The sequence below is a fragment of the Accipiter gentilis genome, chromosome 6 (genome assembly GCF_929443795.1).
Source record: "Accipiter gentilis chromosome 6, bAccGen1.1, whole genome shotgun sequence".
NCBI classification, from domain to species: Eukaryota; Metazoa; Chordata; class Aves; order Accipitriformes; family Accipitridae; genus Astur; species Astur gentilis.
The window spans coordinates 9,941,746-9,958,469 of NC_064885.1; the positions used below are offsets into that span (position 1 = coordinate 9,941,746).

The 16,724-nt window shown below is 50.3% G+C and overlaps 1 protein-coding gene across 9 annotated transcripts in view; it reads left to right on the forward strand.

Moving 5' to 3' along the window:
- Positions 1-11,532: 11,532 nt before the first annotated feature.
- Positions 11,533-16,724, forward strand: part of GTF2I (general transcription factor IIi) — an 80,713-nt gene continuing 75,521 nt past the window's right edge. For all 9 annotated transcript variants that reach the window (XM_049803484.1, XM_049803481.1, XM_049803483.1 and 6 more), the window contains exon 1: positions 11,533-11,792. The gene's annotated coding sequence lies outside the window, so the exon portion shown is untranslated. The remainder of the gene's footprint in view (positions 11,793-16,724) is intronic.

Below are 16,724 nucleotides of genomic sequence, written 5' to 3' on the forward strand. Positions count from 1 at the left end.
GTCTGAAAGGACCTTATTCACAGATCAAACCCCAGCGAGTAGCTGTCTGCTAAGAGGGCACACTGATTATATTTTGACTTTTCTTTTTTTTTTGCCATTAAAAAATTAAAGGTCTGATGCCATAGCACCGAAGGCAGCGGCGCGGTTTGGTAATGAGTGGAGATGTTTGAGGCTGCCCCAGGTCTGCTGCCGGTCCCGACGTCCCACAAACGGACCAGTGGCGGGGGGAGGCTGCTCGCAGGGCATGGGTCTGGAGCACTGCGCCCTGCACGGGTCCTAATTACTGCTGCTGAAAAGGCAGGGGTGAGTGCAGGCAGTGGAGTTAAATTAGGGCATGGGAGCTATGCTGGGGACTAATGATTTAGTTCAGAAAGCCGAACGCAAGCGTAAAGGCCGTAAATGGGAAGGGGATGTGTGTGGAAGCCGAGCAAGGAGGCAGCGTAGGGCTGTTTCCCTGCTCTGCCTCTTCCCTCTCCCCCCGCCAGCATCCCCGGCTCAGAGCCTGGTTAGCAAGATGGGGCAGGGGAAGGCTGGCTGTGCCGCTACGGCACGGGCTGAGCCCAAGCTCCAGGCTCAGGTTTTCTTCCCTAAGTTTCTTGATCCATTAACTGGAGCTCTGCGTGCCTCCAACCCCGCTCACCGGAGGGCAGCTCCTGCCCTGCCCCGTCTGCTCGGTCGGGTAGCTCTGCGACTGCCTGGCGCCTCCAGCAACCCCAGGTTGGGTTTTGAGGGTGCTGAGTTCTGGTAACAGATATATTTTTGGGAGTGAATAGCAGTAATTCCCGCTGTAATTTCGGGGAGTTTCATGGCCACAGCACCCACTTTTCATTTCCCATGGCTGGGGTGGGAAGCTCCTGCCCTCAGTGCATGGGTTTGCTTGTGACCCAGGAGCACTGACCTTTCCCACTTCAGAAAAATGACAGATAGTGCTTTATTACTGTTTTCCCTCAGCTGTAATTCTCGCAGCTTCCCTAATCTTGATCCCTCAGTTGCAGGGTATTTTTATACCCAGTTTTTGTGTATAACGTGATTATCTGCTGAATGGGATCTGCTCCATTACAGTTAGACAAGTGAAGATGCAGATCTTAACACTTGAGCCACGTTTCTCATTTATTACTTTTCAAAGACTTCGGTGGGTTGTGGGTTTTTTTGTTTATGTGTTTACAAATCCAATAACAATCCTCATTAAGAGTTGCAAAACATGAAGCCATTTTGATCCCAGGCAGATGGCAGCTAAATGAAGTTTAATTAAAGAATGAGAGCTTTGATTCAAATCATTTTTAAAAAACATAGTGCACCGAGATGCTAGAGAACAGCATAAACAGCATCTGTGCTTTTATTCAGAAGCCCGAATGCATTTGCAAGGAAACACTTTGCAAACCCTTTTGGAGCAATCAGGGGTTGTGGGCTGCAGCTCGATGGGCCGGCACAGCCAGCTGGGTGCCTGCAGAAACCTCCCTCCCCTGATGCCACGGCAAGGCCAGGAAACTAATAATGCAGCCAAGCGCAAGGTCTCACTTCCTTCTTTGGGTGTTTAGTTTAAGTTTTACTTTTGAAGAGTTCAGCTGATGGCAAAATAAGACTTGATTTGAGATACAATCAAGTTTCAGGCTATTTTCCAGCAGTCGTTACACCCCCACACACACCCCTCCCCACAGTAACTAGCCCCTTCCAGCAGCACGCGAAGCAGTATGGCTAGCATATACCTTACGTGTAGTCCTTTGTAGCCTATACAGCTTAAAGCGTGTTGCTTATCAAAGGCTAAAGCTAAATGAAATGGAGGCTGAGGTGGCGTGGGAGGCTCTGTCCCAGTGGTGCCAAGGCTTGACTGCCCCAGGAACCCCCCCCCAGGCGGCTCCAGCCGGGGCTCAGAGTCATAGAACCATTTAGGTTGGAAAAGACCTTCAAGATCACCGAGTCCAACCATCAACCATGCCCGCTAAGCCATGTCCTGGAGTACCCTGTCCACTCGCTTTTTGAATACCTCCAGGGATGGCGACTCAACCACTTCCCTGGGCAGCCTGTTCCAATGTCTGACAACCCTCTCAGTAGTGAAATTTTTCCTAATATCCACTCTAAACCTCCCTTGACGCAACTTGAGGCCATTTCCTCTCGTCCTATCACCAGTCACCTGACAGAAGAGACCAGCACCCACCTCACTACAACTACCTGAAGGGTAGTTGTAGAGAGTGATAAGGTCTCCCCTCAGCCTCCTTTTCTCCAGACTGAACAGCCCCAGTTCCTTCAGCCGCTCCTCGTAAGACCTGTGCTCTAGACACTTCACCAGCTTTGTTGCCCTTCTCTGGACATGTTCCAGCACCTCAATGTCTTTCTTGTAGTGAGGGGCCCAAAACTGAACACAGGACTCATGGTGCAGCCTCACCAGTGCCGAGTACAGGGGAACAACCACCTCCCTGCTCCTGCTGGCCACACTATTTCTGATACAGGCCAGGATGCCGTTGGCCTTCTTGGCGACCTGGGCACACTGCTGGCTCATATTCTGCCGGCTGTCAACCAGCACCCCCAGGTCCTTTTCTGCCAGGCAGCTTTCCAGCTACTCTTCCCCAAGCTTGTAGCTGCACGGGGTTGCCATGACCAAAGTGCAGGACCCAGCACTTGGCCTTGTTGAAACTCGTACAATTGGCCTCGGCCCATTGATCCAGCCTGTCCAGATCTCTCTGTAGAGCCTTCCTGCCCTCGAGCAGATCGACCCTGCCTCCCAGTTTGGTGTCATCTGCAAACTTGCTGAGGGTGCACTCGATCCCCTCATCCAAATCATTGATAAAGATATTAAACAGAACAGGGCCCAACACCGAGCCCTGGGGAACACCACTTGTGACCTGCTACCAACTGGATTTCACCCCATTCACCACAACCCTCTGGGCTCGTCCATCCAGCCAGTTTTCCACCCAGCGAAGAGTACACTTGTATTCTCAGCACTTTCCCCATGTGCCCACCCAGCTATAGCAGAGTTTAAGGCCCACTGTGTGCCCCTGTGCAGGAGGGTGCAAGGGGGAGGACAGCCCAGCAGATGCTTTTCCATACCAAAATTTTCTGTGGTCCCAGTGAGAAGCAGGCACAGGTTGCTGTGCAGGCTCTTTCTCCGGCAGAGCGGACACCTGAAGTCTTTCCAGGAGTGGCAGCTACTCAACAGAACAATGGCTTTTATTTAGTTCATGTGTCTGCAAGTTGTATGACCTTCGGCCACAGCTTTCCTTCCCCTGGCACTGGCGGAAGACCACGCCGTGCTCAAACCACACAGGGTGTTCGGTGCTTTCCATCCCCCACATAACTTATATGTAACATACAACTTGTGTTTTGCCACCTCTTGGATTATTTTCTCTGGTTAATGGCTCAAACACTGTTCAGGTTAAGTGGGTAGTCCTATTGATTAGGATTACCTAATCCAGAGAAAGACCCCCCACTGATGTGCTGGTGCTGCTGGATGGGAGAGCTGGTGGGCAGCAGTGACGCTGGAGGCTCCGGGGTCAATCGGGGGGATGGAGCTGTGGTGCTGTAATTCACGAGGACGCTGCCAGCGGAGTATCTAAGTCTTTTGTTAAATGAATGTATTAAACAGCTGTCTCAGACTCAGATTAACAGGTCCATGGGGTATAAAGGCAGATTGATGTAGCTGAACTGAACTGGCGTGCTCTCATGCGGAGATTAACGTCTTTTCATGAGTGGGGTTTTTTGAGGGGTGATGTTTAAGTGGAATGAATCTCTGTGAGCCATCATTAAAGTTATTTATTAATTTTTTCCCCAGTAAGATTATGAAATGGGCACTTCTGGAAGGGACAGGCCGAATCCCCAGCAAGACCATTTGTCTTACTAAAATGGCTTCACAATCCTCATGGCAGGGGCTGGGATTTCATCACTGCCTGCGGGATTTGGAGACGCAGGGCTGCGGCACATCCGCTGCCATCGGCAGGCTCAGGGAGGAGGGAGCTCTGCTTTGCCCTGTTCTGCTAATGGCAAATGGTGGCAGAGAAGACTGCTGGAGGTCTCCCCCGGTAGCAGCTGTGTGGTCACAGGAGGGTAACGAGGCTCCTCGTTAACCTGCACATTAATAACTCTCTGAGAAGGGCCTGGGCAGCAGGTTTTTAAGGGAAAAGGGAGAAAAAGAAGGGTGCTGGGAATGGTTCATCAAGAATCAGGGAGGCATCTGTGCAACTCTCTGCCAAAGGATGCCATGGAAAGTTTGTGTGGGCTTAAGGGGAGGCTGGAGAAGTAACTTGGAAGCAAGACCTGTTGAAGGCTACCAAGCTGGCAAACCACATTGGGTGTGGGAACTTCCCCAAAATACCTGGGATCTGGGTAAGTACTTGGGGAAAGCATTGCCTGTGCTTGTCCTGTTCCTTTCTAGGGCCACCTCTGCACAACCACAGTAGTGTCCACCTGCGCCGTGACCCAGCCCCGCAGCCTGAGCTGTGTAACAGGCCCTGCCTGTGTAACCCAGGGCTCGCTCTGGGGAAGTGCTTGGGGTAGGCAGGCATGTTTCTTGGAGACTTCCTGCTCTTCTTCTTGGTCCTCTGGACACACAGCTGTAAAGGTTTGTGCAGACCTGCCCTGCAGTTCTCTTCCTGGGGTTTGGAAGAGCTGGGAGGGTCACAGGTGACCTGTGCTGGGGAAAGCAATGAGGACTCCTTCGGTTATGTCCCAGCTCTGCTTTGGCGTTGGTCCCGCTGAACCCAAGCTGAGATGTCCGAGCTGGTTTGGACCCACTGGGCTTGTTCTCTTGGGTCTTATGTTGTGTGAACACCAAGGAATTGCTTCTGGCACCTGCATGGGGGTGTGCCCGGGTGCAATCCAGCATCACCCACCAGCGAGGTGCTGCTGCGCCCAGGGCATGGACCACCCTGGGAAAGCCCCGAGAAGCAGCTGCTGTTGAGTGGCCTGTGATGATGGTCTCTCCTCCCATCCCACTTCAGAGCTTTCTCTGAACCACTTTCCCCATTTCTCTGACTAAATCAACACAACTGATTTCCAAACAGATGAGGCGAACTAAGAAAACAACCACCACTGCCTCATGTAGCATCATCACTGCTTTGCTATGTGGTGGCACAGGATTTCTTCTCTGTTATACAGATACCACATTGGCTTGCCAGCTTGGAAACCTCCAGCTTTAGGGTAGACCCTGGCAGTGCTGGTGTCAGTCTACGGAGAGCTGGCTGCAGGCTCAGGGTCTTATAAAGGATTATAAAATCCTCAGGAAAGAGGTGCATCTGACTTGTCTACAGCAGCAAGCTTCCTCGCAGTTGCTCTACTGATATGAATGGCTCATTTTAAGCTGCTGGTTATGTTGCTGATGCCTGCATGAGTAAATCTGTCTTCTGTTGCAACCAGGACAAAAAACAGACCCTCTTCTTCACACCCAAATGTCGATAGACCTGAGCGCAGAATAATTGGAGATAAGGATGCAATAGGCTGAATGCGTTTAGAAGCACTAATAGATCTGCAGGCATATAAGTGATAGTGACAGCTGACTGTGTTCAGCCAAAAACAAATAAGATGGCCCTGTGTTTGCCTCAGGAAGCCTCTGCAGAGGATGGCATTGATGTGCAAGAAAGCTCCTCCATGGAGTGCTGACGTGCTGCTCATGCTGGCGCTGCCAGGCACCTCTCTGGGAAGGACAGTGATGGATGCGGGCAAACACGCTCTCCCTCGGTGAGGAATGCTGAATGGCTAGTTTGCACAAAAAAATACCCAGCTTTACATCTGAGGAAAACTGCATCTGGCTTTGACTTCTCGCCACCGAGATGATCAGGGCAGAGTGCTCCCATGTGCCGGGCTCCCTGCTGGGAACACTGGGCTGCTCCTTGCTGCTCAGTTTTAAACTCCTTCACCATCACTTTCAGGTGGCTTTTGGCCCCTTGGGAGAAGTTGTTGCTGTGCCCGGGGGAGGTGAGTGGATCCAGGTGCCAGTCATGGTTAGAACAGACCTGCTGAAGAGCTCCTAACCCTAGCAGGTGATCCCCATCACAGCCAGCCTGCTGCCACCTCCTCCCTGCCATGGTCCCTGGCCACCCCCCGCACAGCTTGTGCAGGCAGGAGTACGTAAGGGGAAGGGATGGACAGTGTCAAGGAAGATCAGACTGGAACCATAACCTGAATACAGGCAATCCCCTAAAATGTTTATTGGGTTTGTTGAAATTTTTTTACTTTCATATAAACACATTTTTTTACAGTTTAGCTGCCAATGAAATTGTTCTATAATGTAAAGCAAAAACGCTCCCGAACTCCTTTCTTTTAGAAACATGGGTCAAGTAGAAATGTCTGTCGTCTTTTATTGCAAACAAGTACAAGAATCCCTTTTCAGCCTTCGGTAGTGTGGGTATTCATATCAAAAACATAGGTGCCCAAACTGCTGGTCTATTTGTCAACGGCTTCATCTAGGCTCCATAATTACACTGGCAAGGATTTCTTAGTGAGGACCATGAAGGGGGAAGAAAAACCCAACCCAAACCAAACAAAACTGAAAACCGTCTCTTGGATGACAAAGCATCGCTGGCAAACTCCCGATCTAATTGCTTCCCAATAGCAAAAAAATAATTTAAGTTTATTTGAGGGATTGGCTGAACATACGAGGCACAAGCACTGCTGGCTTCTGTGTCGCTTGAAGATCTTTGTTATACAGCTGAAATAATTTGCAGTGCGCCTGCAGTAGATGTGAACGATTGCGTTTCGTGTTTGCTCACTTTGTCCTTTCTGCTGCCCGGGACTCTTTGCAGTGCCGGCCCAAGCCTGGCGCTGGGCTGGAGCCGGCCCAGGAGCGCATGGCGGGATGCTGGCACATCTCCCACTCTGCCATCTTGTGCACAACCGTCTCGGCTTTCATTTTAGAAACACTCGGTCCCTGGCTGGTATGGCTGGGAGGAAAATTTGGGAAGCACAAGCTGATGCAGCAATGTCTGTACGAGCTTGCAAGTGCAGCGACCATTTTGAGACGTGAATAATTACTCAGCAGCCGCAGATACTTTTAATGTCCCCATTAACTACTGTGCTCATCGGAGCATCTTACTGCACAGATTTGCCGGGTATTTTCAAAGTGGCAACTTCTTTTGTGCTATAAGTAGATGCATATAGGGCTCCCCATGACCTATTGCTAGCATCTGCAATTTTGGGTAGCGTGTCAAGTTGTTGGTTGTTTTTTTTATTCCTGATCTTTGGAAAAATGCATACTTACAGTCACTGTAACCCTCTGTCACAGAAGGTGAATTATTCTTAAATGCTTCCTTCTTCTTTTGAAGAGTTACAGTACAGAATTCTGCCTGCTCTATAGACGTTATATTGTCATTAAAAATGATGGTAATAGAAGGAACTTGATTTAAGATCATCACTCTGGGAGGACGTGGAGGAGAGAGCCAAGGCATTCTAGTACCTCCTCCCTTGCTAAACTTCCCAGGACATCCTTAACTGAGGGCAGAGGAGTAAATGATAGGAGAAAATGGTGCCTGTGCTTTTACTAGCCAAATATTTGTACTGCCCATGTGTTCACCAGCCTTATCACGTGCACCATGTTCAAAGGAAAAATACAGGATGTCCTTATTTACTATCTCATGGAGAAAAAGCTTAGTGAAAGAAAACTGCAGAGGAATCTAGGCAACTGGAGCAAAGAAAAATTGGTAAAGGAGCATGAAATAAGCTTATCTGGAGCCGTGTGCTGGAAAAATGTGGATCACTATAGTCTTGTTCTGGTCTGTCATCACTACTGTTCTCTGATACAAAGAGCACGTTGCTGCTCCTGGGCTGTAGTGGAGCTATAGTGGTTTGGGAGTTGCAATTAAAAAAATAAATTGGGAGAAGGAAAGGGATTCTATTTACATATAAAAGAAACTGTCACAGTGAGGAACTACGAACCCCGTGCTCTGAGGGTCTGACAGATTTGCACATAGCTTCCAGACACTGCAGTCTGACTTCTGCACAGAATACAATATAATTCCGCGCTGTTTTTTTCTGAAAGGTTAGGGCTTCCTCCTTCCTTTCCCTCTGCACTTGCCCTCTGTTCAGAGGTTATACGTGTGAATCCTGGAACTAAGGCACTTTGGGAAAGAGATGGCAAGACACCAAGTAAAGGCTGGTAAACTGAGGCACATATCCTGTGCTGGACAAAGATAAGGCAGTACTGGGCGGAAGAACTGAGATTGGATCTGAACCCTCCGCGCGTGAAGTTTTTGCAGGGGTTTCGAAGTTTTCCTGCCTGGAAAAGCAGGTCTGTGGTGATTAGTGTAAGACTGGTTTCTCCTTGCCCTCACCCTTTCACAAATTTTTGAGGACTCCAATAGTTTCAACAGGCATACATCAAGGTTTTCAGACTCTCAGATGTTAGATGGAAGTTGTCAAGGATATTTAGATTTACCCATAGAAACTTCAAGGGCGAGTTGACTGAAATCCCCTATGCTACACTTAGCTTGAGGTTAAATTTGTAACTTCTTGCATGTAGTGAAACAAAGCCTTCTGATAAAGACAGCCTCGCTCTTGTGAGTGCTAAAGAGAATAGTACAAGTTTCTGGGGATGAAACGGAATAATTCCCCAAACTAATGAGTAGGTAAAAAAGATAAACTGTATGTATTGGTCTCAATTTCTTTTCAGAAGGCAGCTATGAGCTTGAAATAGAATTTCTCTTTTTTTAAAAAATGGTGATAAAAATAACTGAATTCAGCTCTTCCAGCGTTTTTGGTTTCACAGTCTGGCTCCCTTGTTTACAAAAAATGTTTTGCTTGCCTTGTACTCGTGTGAAAATCTTTTTCAATCTGTAGCTGAAGCCCAGCTGGTTAACTAGTAGAGGGAAATGCAAAGCGATACAAAATACTTTAAACCAAGGAATTTAGATCAAAGTATTTTCTGCCGGAAGACCTGACCTTGAATTTTAAACTTAGAAAGAGTATCAAGATTAACTGGTCAGATGTTATATATAACAGCCAGTTCAGGAATCTGCTGGTAAAAATCCATGGAGACTGTGTGTTAAGCTGGATGTCTTTTCTAGAAGGAAGCTGCTTGAATTTCCAGGCTCTGCACTGATGGAGAAATTCCCGTGGTCTATGATAATATGTTACAGTTGTTAATTACTCTAGCTACGAAAAACATACAAGTTATTTCTAGTCTGAGCATTGATTTACAACACCCAGTGAATGTCTCTGATGGATTTAGAAGCCTTAAGGAACTAATTTTTCAGTTAGTCATCTCGTAACCGCAATGGGTAAACATTATTCCACATAAAGCGTGACTTAAGTTAACTCTCTGACTTCCATTAACTCCTAAACTTTATTCAGGTCCATAGCTCATGTGGCTGGATCAGGTGGTAGACAGGGATAAAGAAGAGTGGGAAGAATCTTCTCCCGGAGAAATACCGAACTTCCACTCTTCTGAGGACCCACATGGTAGCAAACGAGCCACGGCAACAATGGTCTTACCAGCGGGAAGCAGCTGCCACGTACAACTCTCAAAATAAATCATGACATGATGCTGTGTAACCAAAAGGGCATCTTCTCTGCGACCAGGAGCAGTCCATACCTGCAGGACAAGGGTCCAGATGCAGCCCCTGAACGATGTCCTGGCAATGAGCTTCCATTTCTTAGGCAGGTAAAACTCCTCCTGTCTTCCGGGAGGATTTGCTTGAGTAAATTTTGAACAGGGCTTACTTAGAACATCTAAATGTGTATGAAATGGCCAGTATGGGCTCTGTGTGCAGTAAGGTACAGCTGGAAGGTGACAGCATGCTGCTACCGTGGAGCGATGCCTTCCACTAAAAATGCCATCTAAACCCCAGAGAGCTGACATACTGATTTAGAAAACAGTTGTGGCTGCTTAGAAAGATTTGGCGTCCCTCGTGCTAAAGTCCTTCACCAGAGGTTATGCCTTTCCCTCCACAGGATCCACAAAAAGGAACCACCCAAATGCCACAGGGTGAAATCTTTTGGTTCAGGTTAAGCTGCTGATGAAAGTGGGTGGTGGCTTTTTTTTGTCTGTTGGGTGTTTTGGGGAATTTTGCAGGGGGAGGGGTTGCTGGGTTTTTGGGGGTTTTTTTTTGCTAGGCCACTGCAGGATGCTTGCTTCTGTCTCCTTTCCCACAATGTAAATGATGAGAACAGTTACGTCCAGCTCAACATTGGCAAGGAACCACTGAGAGCCACAACATCTTGAATCACTCGGACCGTTTGGTCAGGGGATGCTGGTCAGCGTTTGCAGACGGATGTTTTTTGCACAAAGTCCATAGCCTCAACGGTGATGGTGTGGGGACGTCCAAAGCGTCTCCTGCAGGGTCCTTTCCCAGCAGGCAGCTTCTGAGCTTTATTCCCCCGTTTGATTTATAGCTATTTATTGCACCTAGGAGGAAGCTGGATGCTTTCAACTAAGCACACTTCCGTTTCCTTTAGAAATTAGATTTACTTGCGCTCGTAGTGTTCGGTGGTTACTCTTGACCAACCTTAAACACGCCGTTAAGGTTTCAGAAATACCATTAAGAGTTTTATAGGCATCGTAACAGCCCTATACACCCTACAAACAAAATCTCGGTATTTACAAAAACGAAAGTTTGATTTAAAAACTAGCTCGTTTTAACAGCAGTTCTTTTGATTTGGAACCAATTTTGAAGCGCAATGTTTGCCTTTGAATGGAAAGCTTCCTATCCCCATCTCCCACACGGAACCTAGATTCAAAGGAAAAGAGTAGCGACGCCGGCTGAAAGGTTTGCCCGGTTATGCCCAGGCGAACAGGTCTCATAGACAGCATCAATTCCGCTGAGCACCTTTCTAAAAGTAATAACCTCACCGGCAGCAACAGGGGCAATAATTGTTTTGCTATGAAGTTCTCAATTAAACCGAAAGCGGGCTTTCTGCTTGCGGGAGGCTGTTGCCCCCGGTGTTGGTTCTGCGGCACCCGGGAGCGGCTCCGGGGTGTTAAACCCGGCCGGTTTTTGCGGGAAGGGAGGGAACGCCGCGGGGCTGCCGAGCCGAGGCCTCTGCCAGGGCCGGCCGGGCAGCACCGCGCACCGGAGCCGCCGGCTCCGACATGTGGGAGGCGTTTTCGGGGCTCGCCGCCGCTCACCCGAGCAGCGCCACGGCCCCTCGGTCACGAAAGGGGCGACCTGACACGGTGAGGCCCCGCGGGGCAGCCGGCGGCTCCCCTCGCTCCCCCGGGCCAGGCCGCGGGGAAGGAGGACGGGGGACGGCCCGCCGGCGGCGGAGCCCTCCCGGGGGGGGAGGAGGGCGGCGACTGCCTGAGGGCGCGGGGCGAAGGGAGGCGGCCTCCCCGCCCCGCGCTCGGCCATCTTCCGCCCGAGCCCCCTCGCCCGCACCCGCCCGAGCGGCCAGCGCCGCGCCGGCCCCGCTCCCCCTCTGGGCGCGGGGCTCCGTCCGCCCGCCTCCCCGCGCGGGGCACGGCGGGAGCCGCAGTCCGCCGCCCTCCCCTCGGCCCGGCCCGGCCGCCGGCAGTGGACTACAGCTCCCGGCGGCCCCCGCGAGGGGCGCGCCTGCGCGGCCGGGGCTCCGGGAACAAAAAGACCTGCCCCCCTCCCCTTATCCCCTCCCCTGCCCTCCCCTCCCCCGGAGCGGCGCTGGGCTCAGCCCGTAAGACCGTGAGGGGAAAAGCGGGGCCGCGCGGCGGCCGGGCCCATCGCCGCGCCCGCTGGGCCCGCCAGCCGCCGAGAGGTCGCGGGGGGTAAACCGGCCCCTGCCAGCGGGGCTGCGCCGCCGCTCCTCTCACCCCCCTCGCCCCCGGGCCTCCTCCCGCAGCCCGGCGGCGCCTCCTCGCCTCCAGATAGCGGGACCGGGCTGCCCGCGCCCGGCGGCGGGTGAGTGGGAGGGCGGGATCGGGCCTCCTCGGTACGAGGCGGGGCGGGGGACGGGACTGTCACCCCGCGGGGGTCTGAGGGCAGACACCCCACCCCACCCCCTCCCCCGCCCCGGCCCGGAGCGCGGGGGAGGGAGGGAGGGGGGGGCGGGCGCCGCATCCCCCGGGGGGGCGGGGGCAGCTCGTGCCGCCGCTCGGCGGGCTGCGGGAGGGACCGGGGGCCCGGCGGGGCGGCTGTCCGCGCGCTGTCCGCGCGGTCCTGCCGGGGGCGGGGGGGGAGGGACTGCCTGCCCCCCTCCTCAGCGACCCGCGCGCGGTGGGGGGTGGGGGGGCGGGGCTCCGCGCCCTTCACCGCCCCCCCCCCCCCCTTCCCTCCCCTCCCTCGGGACCCCCGGCCGCTGGGAGGAGGGGGCGCTGCCGCCGTGCCGCCGCCTCCCATTGGCTGGCGGGGCGGTGCGCACGTGCCGGAGGCCTGCGCGGGGCGGCGGCGATTGGGCGCGGGCGGGAAGGGGCGGGGCGGGGTAGGCGAAGGAGCTGCGGTGGGACCCGCCGCCCCCGAAGGGCCGTGGCGGGACCCTGCCCGGGGGGGCGGCGGAGGCTCCTTCCGCCATGGCGGGGATGGGGGGGAGGGTGCGCGTTTGGGGTTGTGGGCGCGGGGTGAGGGCCGAGCCCCTGCCCTGGGACAGCGCAGACCGGTGTAGGCCGGTGCCCGGGCGCCGGGGAGGAAGTGCACAGGCAGCTCAGGTGAGGCGTGCGTGGAGTTAACGTCTAGTAAGCAGAATGACACTTTTTTTAAATTTTATTTTCGTAAAATCTAGAGGCGTTTAGTCCTCCCCCTTTTTTTTTTCCTTCTTCCATTTACCAGGCGACTTAACTGTGAATTCAGTCTAGCGCTTCGGTGTCTCCCTGTGCTCTACTCCGCTGTCAAGGGGAGCAGATTGCCTGGGGGAGAGCGTTAGGGCAGGAGGGCTCGGCAGAGAGACCCGCTTCTGCAGAGGGGGTGCTGGGGGCCGGCTTCCAGCAAAGGTGGGGTGATGTGCAGCAGCATGGCCGGCAGCAGAGGACTTCCCTACCCGGCGGGAAAGAATTGTTACAGAAGTCCGTCGACCTGATGTTTAAGTGAGGTCGACGTAAAATCGTACACCTGTGTGGATGTGTAACATTACCAGCCTCTCTTGGATTCGTGGCAATGTTTTTAATCGTCACAGTGTTTTGGGTATCACCTCTCGTGTTTCCAACTCTTTATTTGAAGGCTTCTTTTGCGAACAGTTTGGTGTGTAAGTTGCTTGAGAGAAACATCCGTGTGGTGACTGTTTAATGAGTGCAGCCATCCTCTTGTAAGCTAATGATGTAGCTGAGTTGTTGTCAGCATGTACAAATCTTTTGGTTAATATCTCACAACAAGGAGGAACTTTTAGACTATGTTTTTAAGTATACCTAATATTTGTTTCTGCTTGTCTAACTTTAACTCTGCAATTAAAATAACAAAACCTTATGAAACGTATTTAACCCCCACCCCCACCCCCCCCCCCCCCCCCCCAAAAAAAAAAAAACCAAACCAAAACCCAACAAAAAAAACCCAAAAGAAAGGCTTGTATATCCATTAGGTAAATTAGATGGCGTAAAAGTTTGTCCCCTGTACGGCCTGGTAAGAGGCTACTGATAGCCCTTTGTCTTATCTATCAGGATATGAAACCTTTTCATAGAAGTTTGATTGAAACTCACGTTCCTCTGGAAAGACTGTGGATTTGTAATTTTCTGACAAAAAGTTACTGACGCATTCCCAAACTCTTGCTTATTGACTTCTACTTCTGGTCTCGGATCCTGGGCGGAGAGAGACTTCTCATAGGATTGACCTAAATGCTTTAATTCAAGGAAGAACACGTGTAATTGATTCCATGGAAATTGGTGTTCTGGTTTGTTTGGTTAAATACAGCAATAGAGCAAGGGAGAGAGATGCAGAGGGAATTAAGTGACCAAACGGAGGGGACCGATTACTGCTGAAGAGTGACGGGGGCGATTAGTTTCACAGGCTTCCCAGAGTGCCCCGATGCATGCCGTGATGGGCAGCAGCACACTGGTGCGGACACAGGGCAGTTCACTGCATGAAGCTACTGTGCCAGGGTGTGCACTTCAGGTACTGGCTATATACTGATAGGATGATTTTTTTTTTTCAAGGTGTTAGAACACAAATGCATGTTTAGTGTTGGTGTACCTCTTTGTGGGAACCCCAGAGGAATTAAAGGTATTTTGTTTGCCCTTAAATCACTTTGAGCCTTTTGTTTCCTGTGGCTGTTGCAGTATGACATAGCTATCCAAAGGACCAGCTCACGCTAGCGAGGACAATTTCTCACCCTGGAAAAAGTGCCAGCACCAATTCTGTTATAATTAAATAAATACTAATAGAGTTTAGACTAATTCACTTCTCAAATATTATGTGTAAGTGTTGATGGACACATAGAACTAAAGTAATTGTTATTCAACATGGTTATCATGTTGACTAAGTAAATATAATTATACTGGTAAAGACAGAAATTGTCAGATGGTCAGGACTGCTGTGATTAATATTTCATTTTGTTTACATGGTTTCACTGTAATTCACAAATGCCTAGGTGCTGCAGTAGGACACTGTGTACTTAAAAACTAAAAAAAACCTAAGTGAATTGTTCCCTGAGTCTGTCCGGCTTTAATGTAGAAATGGAGTTTCATGCTAATGGTTTCTTAACTACTCCAAACTGGGCAGTAAGTTCACTTTTATATGGCTGCCTTGTGATGTATTTAGTTACACACTGCATTTTCATTTTATCTAAAATTTCAAGATTATATGCTGGTCTGGATTGGAATCTTTAGAAATAGTGAAAAGCAAATTTAAATATCTCTTTGCAAACATGCAGGCTTATGAATGAGAGAAATCAGAGTTGCTTTTAGAATAACAGTTGCTGGAATCGTGTTTTACTTTTTTAACGGTTCTTAGAGTAGCAGAGGTAGTTGCGTCTAGGCTAACTAAAAAGTCATCATGTGGTGCTGAGAATCATAAAAGTACCTAGAAAAATGGGAATTAATTATTACTGTTTTTTTTTTTTGGGGGGGGGGGGATGTCTCACAGCTGCGTAATGAACTGTGCCCCCCTACCCCCAGCGAAATGCTGCTGGTTTCGTGTGACTTTGTACTGTCTTGGTGCTATCGGTGTGCTGAGCACCAGGTGTTTCCCCTCAGAGCTTTGTTTGCTAGGGGCCCTTGTTCTCTTTCCTGACTGCCTTTGGTTGCTGACCTTCTGTTCGGCTGCCCTCGGAGGGAAAAAACGAAAGCTTAAATCAGTGAGCACTACAGTAGGGATTTGGGGCAGTGTGTTGGTTTCCAGTGAGATTTTATTTAAGTGGCACGATTCTGCGAATCTTTTCATTAATTAGAGTGGGATGTGGTGCTGTAAGTAGCACTGCTGGTGTGTACGCTCAGTGCTCCGTCTTGTTGATTCTGCCGCTGCGAGTTAAATCCCTGCAGTGGGAGTTGGATGAAATGGCGACAGCAAACGTCCCAGCTGCCGTGTTTAATGGGTCACTCACTATTGCTGCGCTTGTAATGGTGTCGGGTGTGAATGGCAAAAGGGTGCTTACCAGGGAACCTGCTCCTCGGGTGAAACCGGTGAGTGCCATGTCTGTATTCGTTGTGTCTCGGACTAGAAAGCGATATAGCTTACGGTTAGGGAGATAAACACACTTAATTTTTAGTGAGCAAAGGAGGAAGAAGGTTGACTTTAACCATGATGTGCACTTTTCCTAAATCAGCTGCTCTGCTGCTCCAGATAAGAGGCTGGAAAAAAAGGCAACAGAGATACTTCAGGGAGTATGCGTGGAAGGGAGATGGGCAGAGCCTCCCTGGCATGTTAAGGCCTCTTCAGGGCTACTTTGCTGTCCTTGAGGGTTGTTTTTATTCATTTGGGGGGGGTGGTTAGCAGCCTGGGCTCAGTCTTAGCTAAGAGCTGACCATGCATATGTACATGATGCTGCTCCGTAGCCAATGAGTCCAGGTTTGTACCTCCAAGGGAGCCAACTTCTGCCTGGAAGAGCTGGCAGTAAGCCAAAAGAGAGAAACCCAGATGGGTTTGAGTTGACTAAATGCCCTCTGGTATCTCCATATTGTCTCTCCTTCCTGTTCCTGATGTCAGGAAGCTTCACCCTTTTTTTTTGGTGTAGGCTGTAAGCAGAGCTAAACTCTGCCAGACCTGCCTCTGCCTCTTTGCTTTGGGTTGAGCTGGCTCTGAACATCTGGAGCTGTTTTTGCTTGGTGTGGTCCAGCAGTGTTTGTGTTTCAGAACAGGCTGGGCCTCCACAGAGGTAACATGGATGTTGCTCATCTGAATTGATTCATAGTCCACATGCACCAGATGCAGATGGTGAAGAACTGGCAATGTTTTTGTGAAGGAACTCCCAGATCCTTTGCTTCTATTTCTCTTAGGCTGTGGCTGGTGAAAATATTTCCTTTCAAAAAATAATTGTGTGTATCTGAAGGTAGGAGTGTCACACAGTCTTGAGCACCCTTGCTTTTAAGCTTGTTGTATTTCTGCTACATGTGAGCAGTCTAGTGGTTGAAAGGAGCTGAAAATTGTTGCTTATAGAGTATATGTATGATTTTAAAATGATCAATGACATCATAACAAGGAAAATAGATCATCCTAATGGGATTGCGTAGGTCAGCTATGAACAGATGCTGGAGGGTGAAGGTGAGAATCTCCTAACCCTGTGTGCACTGCAGCTACGGTGGATATGTTACAGAAAATCAGAAAAAATGGTGGTGATAGGTTTGGATCCCAACAGTTTCTATGCTAGGTTAACTAAGAACTGTCAGACTTAACTTCATCTGAAACACAGGATCTGAACCAAATTGTAGGAAAAATAACAGAGATTTTTAGCCAAGATCTGTTTAAAAAGATGCA